The sequence below is a fragment of the Pleurodeles waltl genome, chromosome 6 (genome assembly GCF_031143425.1).
Source record: "Pleurodeles waltl isolate 20211129_DDA chromosome 6, aPleWal1.hap1.20221129, whole genome shotgun sequence".
Classification (NCBI taxonomy): Eukaryota; Metazoa; Chordata; class Amphibia; order Caudata; family Salamandridae; genus Pleurodeles; species Pleurodeles waltl.
Genome location: NC_090445.1, coordinates 1,547,512,982 through 1,547,532,948, shown reverse-complemented (window position 1 = coordinate 1,547,532,948; position 19,967 = coordinate 1,547,512,982). Strand labels below are relative to the sequence as shown.

At 41.8% G+C, this 19,967-nt stretch overlaps 1 pseudogene; it reads left to right on the top strand.

Moving 5' to 3' along the window:
• The window catches only part of LOC138301789 (DNA fragmentation factor subunit alpha-like), a 120,743-nt pseudogene that overhangs the window by 65,472 nt on the left and 35,304 nt on the right, over nt 1-19,967 (top strand).

The following is a 19,967-nucleotide window of genomic DNA, read 5'->3' as shown; positions in this document are numbered from 1 at the left end:
CCAAGATACTTACTCTAAAGTTTACTGCAGCCCTGTGGGTGAAATTACAGAGGCTATACCAATTAAAAAGGGTGTTAGACAGGGATGCATGTTGCCACCCACACTTTTTTTCACTGTACGTAAATGACGTAGTACAGCATCTGTTGAGATGGAATCCCACCTAGTCGTGGAGAAGCATGATTGCAACACCAGCATTATGATTTGCTGATGAAACAATCTTGATGACTCAGACACCGAAGGGGTTTGAAAAGATTATTAGATAGGTTCAATGATTACAGTAGCTTAAAGGTTTTAAAAATGAATTCAAACAAAACAAAATATATGGCCATAAGACCGCATAAGTTCTTTAAGAAAAACATCACAGCCCACAAACAGAAATTCGAGCATGTGACCAATTTTAGCACCTTGGTATCACAATAGATACAACATTTTCATGGGAATTTAAAACAGTAAAATCCAAAGCAACCCTGCCACAGACTTCTATGGCAATTATAAAAAAGAATCAAGCCACTAAATCAAAGACCTTCCCACCAACCCTGGAGGTTTACAAATATAAGGCCTAAACAGCAGCGCTTTATGGGGCAAACCTGTGGGGGCAAGCGGTAAACTGGACCCACTTACTGTAGGTGAAAATACATTTGCACGTAAGTTACTCTGCCTCCCAGAGTTCACACCTATGTTGCCAGTGTACTGAGATCTTGGCATCAGAGATTAGAGCATTTAGCCATCTTGAGACCTTTATTACTTTGAGCAAGACTCTGGGTTACTCACAAACTCACTTCCTAAAGTAAGGGACTGAGGGAATTACTGGATTTAGATAGAAGCAACACTTTCCCATGGTTTTGCCATGTATGGCTCTGATTTAACAAGTTAGATTTGAGGCATTTTTGGGAGGAGCCAACTTCACTAACTGCTCAATCCAAAAAGATTTTGAAACAAACCTACTGCGTATACATATTAAATAGTGCACACAGTAACTCTAGTATTGGTAGTCTTTCTGCACAAGTTTTTAAATATTAAACCTTCCCCAGGGTTTGAACTCTACCTGGACACTGTGCAACCACAATTAGCAAAAACTCCTTCTATTAAGTTTTGTTTTCATATTTTACTGATCAAGGCAAATACGGCCAGGTGGTCAACTGCACTCTGTACATTTTGAACACCAAAGAAAATACTGCACATGTTTTGTTTTTTGCCCATCTTACACTAAAGGTAGAAAGAAATTTATCAAACCTATGTGTTGAAACTTGGGGACTAGGCGACCTATAGAGGCATTGCGTATTTTAAAGTCAGATTTGACAGAGCCTATTGTGTTTAACCTGAATAGATATCTTTTTGCTGTTAGCTTAGTGCGGCAGCAGGAGGATTTAAACATTTAATCAAGATTGAATTAGATTTTTCCTTTTCCTTAACATTTGTTTTATTTATTTACTATTTACATTAAAACTTGTATTACTGTGAATATTTTTATTGGAATAAGATATTGTGTTAAGGTCTCGAATGTATTATATTTTGTGATATTTGTGTTTCTTATGGTTTTTGACAGAAATAAAAGCTAATGACTACTACTGTTAATATTACACAAAAGCCTAGACCTGAGAGTTCAAATAAATATGCAAGTAGTGGTTCAAAATTCATTATTTCAACAGAATGCAATATACTTCTTTGTAAACCAAAATATCGAAAGGACACTCCTGTCTGGGTGCTTGCAGTAAGATATCCAAGTAGCAAGGTCCTGGCTGCAGCAACATTGTAACACAGTTGCCTAGCAGAGGACGCCATGAATCACGAGGAAAGTTACACCTAAAGATCTAAGAAGGCCGTCATCTTTCTGCACTCACAAGAGTTCACTGGCACTGCTGTGCAGCTCGCTCGCTATGCTTGCACAACTTGAATCCGGTCAACACCAACACTCCATGATGACCATCAACCTTTCCTTCTCTGAAAATCATGCAGTGTAATTGTCTACAAAGTACTGCTTCCTCAAACACTGGTCCGAATAATTAACAAGTAGTACCTTTGGACCCACTTAATGTGTGTCTTGAAATACCAGAGCATCTCTGCAATGTCAACTTACTTGTGTTGGCAGGGAAGAAAGTTGTCTTTACAAAGTCATGCATGTGAGCTGCTGCTGCCAGTCTTCTCTGTTTTGCACGATGTATTTGATTCATTACAGGAGCTATCCTCACACTGTAAAGCTGAATGTAGACCATGTTGGGACTAAACAAAAAATTTCTTTCTCTTATAGGATCTTCCACAGGCCAAGCCACTGACGAAGTGGACATGAGTTTCAGCGTTGGGAGATCGCATAACATCCACCTCAGTTGCCAAATACTTTCTTTAATAAAGGAGAAAAATAGCCCTGAGATAAGCCTGTCCAACCTGCAGCTGGAGGTGAGTCCAGACTTACCTGTGCAGTCTCTCGGAACAAACACATATGATGTCTGCCAGTTCAAAATTACATTCTGGGGTCTGTGTATCAACCCTGCAGCTGAACATAAGTGGTCTGCATGTCCAATTTGAGCTGAAGGCCATTTTGGGATCACATGTCAAACTGCTCTGGCAGAAAACCTTGGTTAAGTCTGCTTGACTAACTGCTGGATGCTGGAGGTCAGCCTACTGAAGCAGCAGCTGCAGTAAGGCGAAAGATTATGGATGCCAACACATGCTTGATTAGACTAAACACACCAACCATTATTACTCTTTTTTTAATTTGTTTTCTGGGACGAGACTGCAGTGGATATTTTGGTGATGATTGTGTAAACTGTTGAGATGAGATGTATAGACAGAAGTGAGCAACAGCAGTGCTGAACAGCACTAATAAAAAGGTGAAGTGGATTTAGAAATAAAACTTCTGTGGCCTCCTCCTAAACAAGAAAATATCCTCAACACTGACATACTTTAAAATTCACTTACCAAAGTGCCTCTGCCATCATGAAACATACTGCATCTCGTAGAGGGTCTGATCCATTATGATTTACTTAAGCCACCCTGCAGGGAACACAGGTTTTACTTTCAGCACTTTGAGTCAGCAAATGCTGGTTTGGGAGTCACTCAGTCTGACAGCTAAAGGTTGTCTGTGGTCAGCCTTTTAACCATACTAAGGGTACATCATGAGTTAGCCTGCTGAACATATAGCTGAATATCCAGATTACATTTATCTATCCTATAGACTGAGCTGATTTCCTCGTGATTCTTCTTCACAGCACTTGCAAGGGAAAAAGAGTGTATGTACTTCAGGAGACAAACCAATGTGGTTTTCTCTTCACCTGGCTGAAAAAATCAAATCAGATGGATGTAAAACTAGAAATTCTTGTTAAGTTATAGTTATCTACTAAGATTGGAGTGACCTAAGAGTGTGTGTTCTGGGAATAGATTGCCTTGTTTTTTTTCAAACTCACTCTTTGTTCACTCCAGTACCTTCACACAATTTTTATTGTTTTACACTTGTTCCCTGTTTCTCGTGTCAAGCCCCCTACACCTCTACCCTCCCCTTCCTACACTCACTTGACCTAAGCCTTTCTGCTCTTGCCCTTCTTGCCTTTTTCTTTCCTTGCCTCTCTTTGCGGTAGCTTATACATTTGCACTTGATCGGCTTTAGGTGACGTGCTAGCTGTCTGCCATCCAACTGACAGCCTCTTAACATGTTATCCAGGTAAAGGGAGGAAGGTTACGTGCAAGTTCCTGTTAAACATTTCTGTTTGATCATATTTAGGTTCCGTACAAGACACATCAATACCGCTTGAGCTCAATACTTTGAATCTTCATTCTTCAAACTAGACTGCTGTTCTTGAAAAATAAGCATTCACCTTTTCTGTGACAAACTCTGCTACTAAACTACCATTCCTGTACAATCTATCCTGCTCACGTGGATACACACCACACCTAATACTTCTTTCCGCTGTGCGCCTCGCCTCTCCCTTAGCTTTGCAGTTGATTCTGTCATATAAACCTTGTTAGACCGACTCACTATTGGGTGGATCCTATAGATTGTTCAGTAAACTATTGTTTGCGCTGTTTTGGGAGCTGCATTTGCCTGGGTAGTATCTCTGCTGCTCCTTTGATCCCCAGAGTTTATTTGGAGCTGCATCATTGCATCTTCGTAGAAGCTGCACCACTGATGCCAGTACTTAATCATAGAGATGGAATTACGCTGTTTCTCAATAGGCCATATAGACTTATGAGGATATGATATTCTGCATGCCGTCCGGTTCTGAGTTTATCTGGCTCACACCAATACCTTACTGGGTAAAACCCAGAAGCTCTAGTTTCGGAGGTGCACCTCACTGTGTTGCTACTACACTGGAATGAGCTCCAAGAGTTTTAACTGGGTGTTCCAGTTTATGAACCTAGTAATGGCCACTGGAGCAGAGTCAAACCTTTTTTCCTTTACCCTATGTTGGTAAATAGGCTATAGAATTGGCTCCATTAATCACGCAAATGAGCTTCTGGAACTCACTATATGTTATTCATTTTGTTTTTTAGTTCAGTGGGTTGTCATCATAACTCTGTATGTGTCTACCTATAAAACATTTGTATAGTACAGGTAATGATACAAATTACTCAATGGAGGGGGTTAGAGAGGGAAGGATGTTCAGATGAAGGTGAAGCCAGGCTGGAATGCAGCATTATGAATGGCAGTAGAAGTCTTTAGGTAGGTGGGGCCATAACAGGGGAATTGTGATACGGGGATCAAAGCGAGGTTGTGTAAGTGAAAATAGCAATGTAAGGGTAGATGAGGGCCTTTTTACTGTTGGTAAAAAAAGTTGTGTGGATGCCAAGTGCCGAGATGTTTTTTGAACAGTAGGCCCTTGCCCTTTTTTTTCTAAAGGAGGTCGGTTTCTGTGTGATGGATATCTATACCCTTGGTGCGTGGTAGCAAAATGCCTAGTGTCTGCATTGTTTCCTCTTGCCTGCACTTCCTGGTCTCCAATCTGTCTATTCTCAGGTGCTGGTCATATTTACTTGCTCAGAGGATTTTATCATGAATGACAGTGGATTATGGGCTGGTTTGGAGGTGATGCATTTGTTCTTAAAGGCAATACAGACGAGCAGAGGCAGCGAGTGGAGATCTTCAAACCTTACTGTCATTGCCAAGTGTCAGAAGAACGTTTATGGTCATTCTCACGATATCTTCTGAGAGGAATAGCTTTACTCTGTGGGTGAGGGATAGCTAATACTAAGTGTTTTTGTCTTATGTGCATTGTTTGCTTTGAGGTATTGTGCATTTGACCAGGTTGCACACCAAACCCCTAATGGGGCACATTTTCACACATTTCAATCACTGGAGTATGAGATGCTAGAGTCAATGTGTTCAACAGGTTACTGGGTTTTGACTTATTTATCCCCATCTGATGTAGGGGGTGTCTCCCTTGACTCTTCGGTTTATGCGAACAGATTTCTCCTTTATTTAGTGGGTACACCTGATTTGATTAAAATATGTCAATACTGGATGATTTAAGAAATTAATGTTTCATACATTTATCTCAACTTGCATACTGTGAGTAAGGCATCTGATTTATCCTATGGTCAGTCTGGGGTCAATGATCTGAACCTTAGCAGATTGACTTCTACTAGCAATTTATTTATCTACCAAAGAGTTTTGTAAAGGGCTGCATGTAACCTTTTGACTACTTAATGGTGCTGAGTAAGTATGAACTGTTTGTGCTGATCTACTAAATCTAATATTTCCATTATCCATCAATTTACACCTTTTGCCAAAGATGTTTCAGGAGATTACACAGTGATTTTGCCAACACTCATGCTAATTTTTTACTAGAAGTTTGAATATGTAATGGCTAGGGCTTGAGAAGGTTGGAGGGTTGGAGGGCCGATGCAGGAGTCTAGCCTGAAGGAGACCCTAGTAGTATATTCTCTACAAGTAGCCATTTCTTCCAGTAGCTGTAGTGCAATGGCACTTCCTCTGTTGATTGATTTCTTCCTGGTATTGGATCTTTCACCAAAGGCTTTTTGTGACATGTTAGTCAGTGCTTTGTGGAAGCAGATGGCACCTATTCAAGTGCTGAGATCTTCTATGATGGCGGGTGGGCAAGAGTGACAGAGATCTCAGAATGATCTGCTGTACATGTTAAAAGGTTTGATGCCCATCAGGATGTCTGTAGGTTCCCTCGTGCAATGTTTGTTATCTCCCTCTCCCCCGCAAGTTCTTGAGGTTCATCACCTTGAGCAACTGCAAGAAGTTTTATGGTAAGAGAGTTGAGGGTTGTCTTTGATCACAAATCTCGTCTCTTGTTTACTTTCCGGTGTAGCAGTTTTAGGACAAAGGTGTAGTCAGTTTTTAAAGACAGCATCATTTGGTCTGTCCTTCACTTTTAACTAACCATTCTTAGGATGAGGTGTCCTTCCTTGATTGTGGTTCATGTTTGAAGGTCTATTATATGTATGCACCGATGCCCAGAGTTTCGGAGTCTTTGCTTGTGATACATGGCCAGCCCATGAAGCCAACTCCAGCTACCCTTAGTGAGAGGCTTCAAAGATTCACTGCCTTTGGCTAGTTTTAGGCTATACAAATACCTCCTACATACATACCTATGTTTCATATGCCTTCACTCGGAGTTTGTTTGCCTATGACCATGATAGCTTCTTCGCCGTTCTGGTTAATTTTAAACTGTGTGGTGGCCTCGTCATGTGTATAACCTCATGCTATTTCATAACCAAGCATCTGCAGTGCAAATACCTTGATGTCCCTACATACGTTTGTGCATTATAACAAATGCAGACTGATGTGGTGAGTCTTAGGATCCTAGCAACCTTATGGTGCTAACACACAGATGTTGGATGGCAGCTGTGTCATGGTTATTTGTTTCCATTGCACTCGACTTGATACTTGATTGACTGTCCCCAAAGGTTAAAGTCTATGATGAAGGAGGAGGTTAAGGAGGGTAATGCTGTGCATGCTCATCATTACCCTGAGTTCGTTACTTGCTTGTGAAAGTCCTAGATTCCCTGCCTTCTCCCACCCATTAATGTTACTGATTGGTATTAACAGGTATTGTAGAGAGGAGAAATGTGTTTGATAAGAGAGTATGTGGGAGGAGCCTTAGGTTGAAAAAAAGGAACATATGTAATGTAGTTAGGTAGATGAGGTACATGGAGGGAATGTTGTGTTCAGTGGAGTAGACTTCAAATTGCCTCAAAGAGGAATAAGTGAACTCTAAGTAATAAGGATCATCTGTAAGTAATAGGGGAAGCCTTTAGTGACCTTGTGTTGCTGGACATGAGTCTGTTGTCATCCTGTGCAAACTACTGCTTAAGGGGAGTCCAGGTTCAGGCTGTCCAACCTTTTGCTACATGCTATTCTGAATTCATGTTGCTGAACCTGCTGCTGAAGACGATTCTGGGTCAGCCTGGACAACTGACAGGCTTAGTTCGGTTTCCTAACTTAAGGGCCAAAGGTTCACTCACCCAGAATGTTGCTAGTTGAGAATCTAGGCTTAGCCAGCACTGCGACTGGAGAAGAGTCGGGGATCGTGCCTGCTCCACCTAGTCAATCTGTGTAAACCTTCATTGAAAATGAGTGAGGTGCAAGGCATCCTGTGTGGCCAGCCGGTCTAACCTACAGCTAGAGGTGAGACTTGGGTCAGCGTGACTTAACTGGTGCTATAGGTTCACCAGCCTGACTTACAGCGAGGTGGGGCGACATGAGTGAATGAGACAGAGAGGGACTTAAATAGGCAAGGTTTAAATTAATTCTATTTTTATGAGGATGGGGGTGTGAGCCCCGAGGGATTCTAAGCATGTCGGAGGGGGATATTTGAAAATGTTGTTGTGCAAGTCTTGTTCTTCTCAAGTGTGCTGTACTCTTCTTTCTGTGACTCTTGCCCAGGAGTAACCTGTAAATCCAGAATGACCGAACACCGATTTTTAGTGGATTTTAATAAATAAATATATAAAAAAAAATAATCTAAAGTAAAACTCTATACATAGTCTCTGGTTATTCTGAAAATCTGATATTGATCAGGACTTCCTTTGGATGCATGTTCAGGAGCTCGCTTTGTAATGCTCTTTGCAAGGAAGACACGGACACCCTAGCTCTGGAGTTGGGATGGGACAAGCCCAAGGTGAGGATTCTGCAGGAGGCCTGCCAAGAAGAGTTGTCACGGCGTATAAAGCAAGTGCACTCCCTTTGCTCCCTAAGCAGTCTTTCAAAGGGCAGGGAACCACAACCTGAGGGACATAGGCCACGAGCAAAGCGCAGGAAGTGATGCATAAGGAAGTGTACAAGAATGCACAGACAAAGCACTGAACGTATAAACAGCATCACCTTTTCAGAGCCTTAGGTAACACGAGGGTCTCATCAGTAGGGTGTTGTCTGGCCTTGGGAGCAATACACTCCACAATCCGATCTCTTTGGAACTGTACTTTCTGATGTTTAGACATCAGTGTGTCAAGGTGTTCTTTGGAAAAAAAAAAAAAAAACAGACAAAATTATTGGTTGCTTACTTAAAGGTAACACGAGAGTCTCATCAGTAGGGTGTTGTCTGGCCTTGGGAGCAATACACTCCACAATCCGATCTCTTTGGAACTGTACTTTGTGATGTTTAGACATCACTGTGTCAACGTGTTCTTTGAAAAAAACAGACACAATTATTGGTTGCTTACTTAAAGGCTCTTCTAATGTAATCCACTGTGTGAGTGATCTGCTCAAGAGTCATTTTAGTTCACGGGTCAGTGTGTTAAAAAAATGTAGGTTGTTTTTTTAAAAAAAGTTTAATTTTTTTAACTTTTACTAAAGGGCATCTGGCGCAACCTCAATTTTGAGTGGTTTTGGGCTCATTAACGAAGTAATATTCTGCAGCCTACACCCCAGACACCCACGTGGAGGAGGTTATTGTACAGTATTTAATTAGGAAGCCCTGTTAGTTGCATCAAGTCATTCGGGGGCTTTTTCCACTCTGTTGTTGGGTTGTCTTAGTTCAGTTCAACATGAGGTAGCGCATTATTCTTGCACCAGTGACAGTCAAACTTAGCCAACAATTCCTTAACGGCCAACTCTAGCAATTGTGAGTTAGTAATCATAGCACCTATAGGTGTGTTGAAAGTCTGTCTGAGCTTCTGATGTGCATTTGACCTACTTATGCAGGTTATACTCCACCAGTATTTTATGTTGTTATGCTGACCCTGGAGATGCACCTAAGTCTGAGATGGTTGAGGTTTGGTTCAGATAGTCATTATTCTAGTTCTCGATTAGGTATGTTTAACAATAGATGACATCTGTTTACCTTTGACCTATCCCAGTGGTCCTCCCTATGTGCTTGAATCAAATTGAGAAGTTGTTTTCTCTGATGGAATTCCCAGCCATCTGCATACCATCACGAATGTTTCTAATGTATGCTGTCGCCGAGTTGACTCCATTTATGCTGCTTACAAAGGCACATTTTATGTTGTGGAAAAATGCAGTTTGCCTATTCTATGCTGGCAAGTATGGCGCTGTCCATGTAAGTTTAAACGCAAGGGATATGCTTGTTACTAAAAAGCAGAATACTGTGGTCAGTGTCCACTTTGAACTTTAGAAGTGCACCATCCCGGGTGTTCAGTTGACTGTTGTTTGCAATTGTACGGGACAAAAGCATACCACGGCAGCGATAATTTAGACAAGCATTTGTTTTGCCCATGATCATAAAGTTCTACATAACTACACATTGTGTTTAGAAACTCGTTGTCAGACAAATAAAATAATTACGTGTAAAAGTAATGCTTTGCACAGGAGTACTGGCGCCTCATCAGTAGCCAAAGGAAATGTTTGCCCCACATGTTTCCATTACTTTACATCCAGGCTTGTATGGTACCTAATAAACCATTAAACATTTGTCTGTGTTTTCCTTTTTGATTGACCACAGTGCCTCTCCTGCATTTGTAATATGTACAACCACATCCCGTGCTCATCACTCATACCTGACAAGCCAATAAACACACCTTTTAACCTCCTGAATGCAGCACCTACTGTTCATGGTCTGTATGCTCTTTCGCTGCCATTTGTCGAAAGACCTTGCTTTTTACTCTTTTAATATGACTCAAAAAGCAAATTAATATATTATGTTTATATGTGGATACCATTTTTAGATTAATTTATTTAGCTTGTTGTATACAAGAATTGTATCCAATTGCCATTCTTTTCAACTGCATGGCCGCAGTTTGAAATGTAATGTGTGAAGTCTGTTTATCTTTTTTCTTCTTTTCAGGATTATTTTTGGTATCACTATTATTATTTCTCCAATTTACAGTTCCATCAACAACTTGTGGCATTTTATTATAACATAGTATTGTGTTCTGCCCTTCTCCATTGCAAAAAAGACTGTGAAAATTTACATTTATTGTTTAAATTTACTGCCAAGAAATGATCGAGCAAAATACACTAAACTTCACCCATTATACATATTTTTGTGTCTATAGAACACAAGCCATTTGAAACATCCATGGTCTTTCTCGTTTCCACAAATGTGCAGGAAATTTCCAAAATGCACACAGTTTGCAAGGCATTAAGAAGTCTGCCTTCTGCAGCAATATTTACAATGCAGATTCTGACTATCCGCAGTCAGGGGTGTTCTGAACATTTAAAAAAGTCATAAATGAAGCCAGACCAATTTTCTCACGTACTGTCAACGCCAGGTCTTCTAGAGAACGCCTCAATTGTTTTCTTGTCCCTAGGGTAAGAGTTTTTGCTCCCTCTAGCAGTTTCTGGCTCCAGAATGGATGGGAAGTCAGGAAGCTACAAATAAAGCAATAGTTCCTGGAAGGAAAAAAACTGAGCATAAGAAAAACCTTCCTGGAATCACAGGCCAACTGGCCTCGACATGGAGGAGGATTCAGATGGGATATCCAACAGGGGTAGCTGCAGGTCTGAGTAAGTATCCAACAGGAGTAAACTGCAAGGCCATGAGCGAGCAACTGTGAACAAGGCAGAGTTGCAACACATCAAGCTCTAATCATCTCTCCTTTATATAGGGTGATGACAGGAGTTACCCATGCCATGAGCCGGAAGGAGTATACCAGCACCTTACCTTGGAAAGGGTCTGATAAGCAAAAATAGAGGTGTACTAATTTTCAAAAATAAAGATACAAGATATGGCAAAATTCAATGGAAAAAAAAACAGTATATTTAACCTTGAGCTACTCAGGGGGTCATTCCAAGTATGGCAGTAACTGAACCACCACCACGCCGGCGGCGGTGCAGACTGCCGGTTTGGTCTGTGCCACACCGCCATTTACCCGTTCCTATCTCCAGGGCGGTTGGACCCACCAGGCCGGAGGCGAGCATCTCCGACCCGGCGGCCCACCCAATACCATCGCCGGTATTCCGAGTCCCCTTTCTGCAAGGAATTCCGTGGCAGTAGCACCGCCACGAAATCCCTGGTAGAAAGGCTACCAGCAACAGGAATTTGCATTTCTGATGCTGGTAGATGACTCCTCCACCCCACTGATCCCTGTACATACTCCCCGATCGCAGTAGTGACCACCCAGATCTCTGTACTTAACTCCGCATTCACACACGCACCAACAGACACGCACACCCTGACACAAGCTCACTCACACTTACAACACCCTTACACTCACGCGCACACACACACACACATCACCACATTCACACACAGACACACATGCAGGCATGCACAACCACTCCCTCCCACCCCCCCATTCATGACACGCATACATACACACACCCATTCACACCCCTCACCCCCATCCCCTTGCAGAGGACACTTACCTCGTCCGACGAGGTGCTCCTCCCTGAGGCGACTGGACGCGGCGCTCCCGCCTTCGGCAGTGCCCCGCCATCAGGACACTGCCCGGCCGTATTACAGACTGTAATACAGCTGGCAGAGTCCTTTTGCCAGGGTGGGGAGGCCTGCGGTGGAACTGCATCTGCACCGCCGACTGCCAGCACTACTACTGGAGGATTTACACAAATTGTGGCAGAAATCCTTCAGTACTCAAAATATGACGGTCGGTGGACCGCCATCACTGGTGGTCTTCTAGCGCCTGCGACTTCGGCGGTCTAAGGAAAAGACCACCAACGTCTGAATGAGCCCCTGAATGACCACACAGTTGTTATATACAGTGTTGGTGAAACGCCATATACTCAAAGCTGGTGTGCGTCCCATATTCCTTTGCGATGGAATGTGGCTGCTAGAAAAAGACTCCTGGGGCTGCCACATGGCCAGGAAAATGGAGTTGCTATTGAAGGTATGCTGACTGAAAATGCCAGCGGTATGTAGTTTGCAACATTTAGACAAAAGCACCACCTTTGAAGGAAATCCAGACAAACTTGTTACAATATTCTTGGCCTGGCTCGAGGATGCTAGCATTCCGTGGACTACACCTGGCAAGAACAGGACACTTTTTATATGCTAACCACTACAATTACACTGCCTATCTCTTAAGGATTGTTCACGTTTTGTTGCAACTACAGCTGGCCCGAATAGCATCAGTGTTGGTTTGGCACTCTTGAGCATTTTGACATACACCATTTCCCTACTGTATTCAAAAATATATTTTCCTTATTGAGAGGGGAGGTGGTAAAACTTGTTCCTGTCTTACCTAAGAGGTGCAAATACCTCAAATGATGGTCATCTTGCGAACAGAGTAGGAACTGGTGAGAATTTATTTTATATGGTGGAACCTCCGGTATCAACCATCGGGCTCCAAAAGGGTTCTGTTATTTTCTCATGCCCAAGAGGACTGGAATGCCTCAAAATCCAAATTTGAGTTGAAGAGAAGTCTCGCTCCATAAATCCTACCCCATGTTTTATATAATCTAAAATGAAATAGACAAATCTAGACTTGTAGGAGACCTCAACCTCAGGTCATAGTTTGGATCCAGGGAGCCAGATTCCACATCAGTGCTGGGTCCTGCACAAGTGTCAGACACAGTATTCGAGGATGAGTTAGTATAACCCAGTGAGAATCAAATAGAGAATACATTGAGCTGGCTCCAGAAAGGGGGTTGAGGGGAGTAAGCAACTGCTGAATTGACAAAAGTGTAGTTGATGGTAAGGAAGTCTACATACTTTACATCAAAACACATAAGAGCATATGTGTCGGGGAATGGCCTTCATTTACCTAGGGTTAGAACTTGCTAAAAGGTACGCATGAGAGTCCTCAAAACATTTAATATATCGAAGAATCTATTGGGTATTTCAGTGACTCACATAATCCTATGATGCAGTACAAAAGCAGTCCTGACAGTAATCTCTCATAGCTTCAGATGTCATTAACTTTGTGAATATACTCGAGATAAACTTCTGATAAGGCTAGCTTTGCCTGAAACTGCCAATGGAGAGATGAAACTTGGGCCCCTAGACAGTGCCTTACTTGGAAGAAGATAGACATCAGGGTGCTGATAAAGCCTGGACACAAATTGGATTCCCGTCAAGGCCAACAGAGGTGTTAGTAGTAAGGATGCCAGCAAGTGCAACTGTGAGGCCAGTCCAGGGCACTCACTACCCTCTGAAACAAAGAATATCTTGAGAGGCTCTGGAAAGCCAGTGCAGAATGAGATGCAAAAAAGAGAGCTCCACTCCTCTGTGCAGTATAGAGCGTTTTTGGTACATATCTGCCCAGTTGATCTTTGGAGCAAGTATAGAATCAACCCCAAGACACTGCAAAGACTCATTACCTTATCAGTCAAGGAAGGGACGTCTTGATACTACTCTTCATGAGGAGGTCCCCAGATTAATTTGAGGAAGTTTGGTCCACTGAAGTCTAGATAAAGATTCAGAACCATTCTCATACTTGTTAGGGCTTATGGCCGGCAGAAGACTTAGCAGTTGAGAAACCACACTGATTATGTATCTACCAGCACACGAGCAAGAGCATTCTAGAAACCAGTGCAAGGATGTGGCAAGAGTTGATTGTACCAAGGCTCGTTGACTGAGTCGTTCGTTAAATGCAGCTCATGGCACATGCTGTTGCAGACTAGTGTTGGGAAAGGAACATAGTTTCATTAGGCATTGAGAGTTCCTCTGAGACCTTCCTGGTATAAGATTCTTTGGAACCTCGTAGCACACAGGTTTGCTAGGATTCCTTTGCTCCTGGGTATGTATTCAAATATCAGCTACTCTTAGCACCTTTGCAGAAATTAAAGTAGATGCAGACTTAAGGATAAATTTAAGCTTGCCCCTGGAAATTTAGGTTTTTACGGCATCCCAAAGCACTGACATGCCTAGAAAACATTTCTAACACTCCCTGGTGGTAGGTGTGACGTTGTCTTCATTGTTTCTGTGTGTGTAGTAGGCAAGTCTTTTACTGATACTTCAGTTCATCTATACCCTTCCACAAATTCTTGATGTGAATTATAAATGAAAACCAAATCACCTCATTGGGCACATGCCAAAACAAAGAAAGCGTTACCCAATATTTCTGCTGATTATAATGCTTCTGAACTATGAACACTGGTGAACACAGTGCCAGAGGAAATTCAAAGCTGGAAAGCTACCAGCGAAGCATGCTTTTGAGTCACTGAATGGTAAGCAAATTTGCAACTTTACCAAAGATATGAAAAAAACAAATATACTTACTGCCTGAATTGTAATTTCTAATGAAACATTCGAGAGCTACAAACAATATTTGGTTACAATTTACATTAGAACTAGTCACACCCCACGTGGCTTAAGATAGGTTTATGACTAGATCAGATGATACGGCTGACTTATTCTGAGCACAAACCACACACCAGCACAAAGTACATGATTTCACAACTGACTAACTTCATCTCAATATCTGGGACACTCGGGTGGACAGTTAAAGGGTTCCAAGGTCTGAAAATATAAGCAGATTGATTGGGTACCTGATAAATGAAAACGAGATACAAAGGCCTCGCTTTAAAACTCGGATAAATGCGTTCTTCTAAGTCCAAAGTCCAAGGTTTATGCACTACGATGTAGGAGTTGTACTCGAAATAGGGCCCTAAATCTTCAGAAGACAGACAAAACCAGGGTGCTAGTTGAACATGTTCTCAACCTTTGTGTGGGCATGAATATTATGCATCCCAGGAAGGGACAGAGGTGAAAAAGAGTACAACCTAATAGCTTATTTAGTAAACCACTACGACCCTTATGTTTAAAGCCTTATCTTTATCACTTGAGCAGGCTCCTGTCCTTCCCAGGCACTCACGTCAGTAATACGGTCTCAGCAAGGACCAGGAGTATGCTCGCACGCTGCTCCCTTTGATCCATCAAGGCACCCTACTGTACACATTAAAGGCATCAAAGACAAGTCATTAACGTTGTTTTTGTAAGCCTGCTGCAATGCTATCCATGAGATATTGGCCTTCTACCTGTCACCCACTGTCAATGTCACTCGAACACCGACCCAAGGTTCTGAAATAGTTTTGGGAACAATGACAACAATCTTCATCTCAATCTGCATGAAAATGTTTGTGGTTGTCAAATGGTTCCCTCGCTTATACTTTGTGGTTGTTTCGTGCAGCTTCGAACTGTAGCCTCTGGTCCCGTCACATTCACCTGTCCACCCACCCAATGACCACCCACTTCCCCCAAGGTGGAGTCTGCAATCTGGGGGCGACATTCGAGGCTGACCTCTTCTTTGTCCCTCACTGTGGAAGACTACTACCACCTGAGGTTCGTTTTCTATGTAAATCTTGTTATCGAGTTTTTCACAACCAAACAGCACATTGTATATAGGCACATTTCCAATCTATGTGGTTACAAAGAGTACAACAAGCTTTTTTACATTAGTGTATATACTGCTGTCATTAGCATTGTCTCCAGATGCATCAGATACTTAGATCAAAGTCAGGTGTCCACAGTCCGCAAATTTCCCAGTGTTTGTGTGGGTACCCTTGTGCTAGATAAATTACCTTTGCCATGACTGCACCCCTGTCCATGCCCGGCAGCTGTTCCCTCATAGGTGAAGCTGCGAGGGACAGCCAATGTTTGACTGTGTCACATTATATTAGTAGGAATCCCAGTCCAATTAGTATTCTTTTCAGAAATACAAGGGACTTTGAAAATACTAATTACACAATAGCTTCAATAATATGCTAATTGACATGGATAGAATCCAACCCCTGGTTACAATGAAAAAATTATGAAAAAGTATATTACCTATAAGATGTAATGATGAGACAAACTGTTTAATGTCACATTGAATGAGAAGGTGTTTGTTCTGAGTAGTCTTTTTCAGTACTAAATCAGTCATACCACATTAGAGGGTCAATAAGAAAGCTCACACACTGAAATTGAGCCACACAAATGTTTGTCAAAGTTAATATGGTTGTGACCTCAGACAGCGTGGAAACCAATCAAACGTCTAATGGTCCATGGGGTAGTCCTTGTATTCTTTTTGATAGATGAGTTGTGATCTGATTTAAAAAGCCAAAGTGTATAATTTGTCGATGTTTAGGTCTCTTTAATTGCAAAACGTATGTGACCATCTTCAAGACTGGGTGTTGTGAAACACAAATGGCTGACTCTTTTCAAATCCAGATACTAACAAATGCAGTGACTTTCTAAAACCCCCTTGTGTGAATTACCAATAATAACACCCGGTATAAATTGCTGATCCAAGTGAGCCAATGATTTCCTATTTGCGAGGTAGGCTGCTGGGTGTGTTGTTGCCTTTTACAGCTTTTCACTGGGATTTGAAATGTGTATCAGTTGTTGTAATAGGTACTTCACACATCCAAATTTAATGTGTTGAAAGCTTTTTCAAATTCCACAAGCATGGCGAAAGGTTGTGGCATGGTGCCTCAAGTGTAGTGGTCTGCTCCATGGTGAGCTGTTCTTTCCTCAGGTGGTGTCTTCTGCGCCCAGATATGAAGCCCATTTGGCCCATATGGAATAGCGTGGCAATTACTTTAGCTAATCTGCTAACTAGGGCTTTAACAATTAAATGTGTTTTGATCTTAATATGGGATATAAGGCAGTAAGAGCCACAGTGATTTGGGGGCAGACGGGTTTTGGGATTATTACGATGGTGGCTATCGGCAAGTCGGAGGTCAAAGTCCCTCAAGGATGCCAAAACTACTATGCCCTCGAGCGGGTTTGGCATTGTGAGGGAAGGTAGTCTTTCGAAAAGCTCCACTGGAAGACCTCGTAGGTTCACGTTTTACCACTATTCAGTTTTGAGGTCTTCAGGCAGCTGTTCTACTGTCAGTGGTTACTCTAATTCTCAGCGCTCAGCATCTTTGAGTCATGCAATCTCACACAAAGCATTTCAAGCTACTACGTTTGGTGCACTAGGGGGTGTGCTTCATACAGCTCTTTATAACAATTTGCAAATACCTGAATTATGAACTGCAATGGCACAATCCTTTTACCCTCGTCATCGCTTATCTCCGCGACTGTGCTGTCTCTCTCTTGTTCCATGGCCAGCCAATTCAAAGTCTTCCCTGCTTTGTCGCCAAACTCATTTTTGCGATTCTGTGATGAGAGCAGTGACCCACTGGATTTAAAATCACTTATTCGCATTACACAGGCTATTTTTGTGATTCAATAAACCTGCGACAGAAATGAAGGATGATTTTAATTACTGCTTTTCTGCAATATGGAAATAGATTAAACCTATTTTTTCAATACCAACCGGGTCCAAGACCGAAGTGATTTTCTTTGGCAAAAATAATCAATTCTACTGTATGGCCAGAAGTACATGGATCTCTGCCTATGGGTGCAGAAGAGATAAAGAGTGGGGTTCATATTGGATGAAGAATTCAAGCCATTTCCACAGATTAATGCAGAAGTCTCTGCATGTTTTCTTCAAATAAGAAAAGTATTTCCTTTCATTCTGAGTAGCACTAAAGCACTGCAGGCAAATGTTGTTCACAACTCGATTTTGGATTAAGCAAATGCGTGCTATTTGGCAGAGTTTACAAAGCGACTTCTAAGCTTCAGACTATTTAGAATTGTGCAGTCGGGACAGTTGTTAACCTCTGTAAATATGATTCTGTTTCAGATGCTCGCAGTTCTCTTCACTACTTGCCAGTAGAGAGTCTCATTGAATTTAAAGCCTTGTGCTACTGTTACAAGGTCTTTTACATGACGTCTATAGGCTTCTTCTGAAATTCTCAGCTAAATGATCTTTGAGATCAAAACTGTTGAGTTTGTTATGGATGCCTTGCATCCCTAAATTCAGAACAGGAGTGGGAGCTTTATTTCTGTTATGGCTCAATAGTTGTGGAATACCCTTTCAAACTTGCTTCATAAAAAGGATAATGTATATGCTTTTATGAAAGAAATGTTGTTATCTGCTTATTTGTAGAAGTGATACTAAGAATTTCGGATTGTGTTTACCCTTGAGTTATGTATATTTCTGCTTTTTCGTTAGTGTCAATAATACTTAGCGGCTATGTTGGCCTTTTCAAAGAGGTTTTCACTCACTCTCGCAGAATGTAATAGTCTTTTTACCTGCCACACGTGTAGTCTTGACCCTATCATATTGATTACATATTCTTTTGAGTGTGGATTCTAGACTCACTTGGTTTTCTTCCTCACTTTTTTTTTTTTGATAAGTCACTTCCTTCCCTCTAATAACTGTTTTATATGCTTCCCAGAAAGTGCATGCTGACTTAACTTTATCCATTTATGTTTTAAAATAATCTCTTTCTCCACTCACAGAACGTGTGAAAATTAACTATGCCATGTAACCTCCATATCCCTTTTGATGAGTTTCTTTTCCTACCCACTGTGATCTTTAATGGAGCATGAGCTGATGGGCCTCTATGGAGGATTCATACCCCCGTTATTATCTATTTGTCTATAGCTGGTAGTAGAAAGTAATCTATACATGAGTTGGTTGAGTGAGTGGTAGAGTAGCAAGTATATTCTCTGTATTCTGGGTGCCAGTGGCTCAATTAATCTACCAAACCAAGTTAGTTTATATATCTTACCATGTAATATGTGTTTTTGGGAGGTGGCTGTTCCGCCTGAGGTTCTTGGAAGGGGAGTCCTGTCTTGTCTAGTGATCCCCACTGGATCATGCTGATTCTAGCAGCAGCTGTGCTTTGTTCAGACTGCTGCAAGACGTCTATGAAGCTCTACATAAACTACAGCGAGTATAGAACCTTGATGTTTGCTTTGCTTTGATGAAGCATGTCAATATCTCCATCAGTCCCTTAAAACATAGGACTTCAAGCTGTACCTCAGAGAAGAAGCCCTGCAAAACAGACACACAACTGGTGCTGCTAGTCTTCTAGTTTAAAGGGGACACAGTACAGCAGTCCGAGGTGAAGGGCTCCTATTATAGGTGGGTCCAACAATGATCTGCATATGGTTGATTTATGACACAGACAAACTCAAATGATGGAATGTACCAGAGTAAGTATCAGTGGTTCAGATTGAGTCAAAGTATTCCATTCTTCAGTTTCATGCTCTATTAAGGAGTAACCTTTTGTGAAACTGTATGCCCAGAAGAGGATCCCGGTTTCTCAGTATTATGGGGACAGTACTTTCACCCCAATGATGACACGCAACAAGACTGAAAAGCTTTTCAACTTGCTTTATTCATGGTCAGAGGGGACAATACTGTTCCTTTTTGGTGGCAAGGCAATCACTGATTTGCCCATGGTTAGTGTCATGTCTGGACTGGTACAGGCAAGTTTAAAATTATGGAATGGAAGACATCAGAGTAATTACAATGGGTTTAGGTAGAGTCAAACCTTCTCACGCACTGGGCTGCTGAAAGGAGGTTTTCTGTCTAGCTTATACTGGTTGGATGGAATGCTGCATTCTCGGTGTGAATGAGGACCACTGCAGCACTTCTTTGTTCAAAGTTCAAAGAGGCTTCCTGCCAAAGGGCAAATCAATGACTTTATCTAGGATTTTCTACTTTAATTCAGAAGGCCAGAGCCACATTTACTGATGTATGCATAGGCTGGTATTTATGGACCTAGCAGTAGTGTCCATGGGTTTCCTGGACAGCAGCAGTGGTTGCTCTGCTTCCTCCTTACCCAAATGAAACATAATACATTTCATGTAAATAAGGAGGCAGGA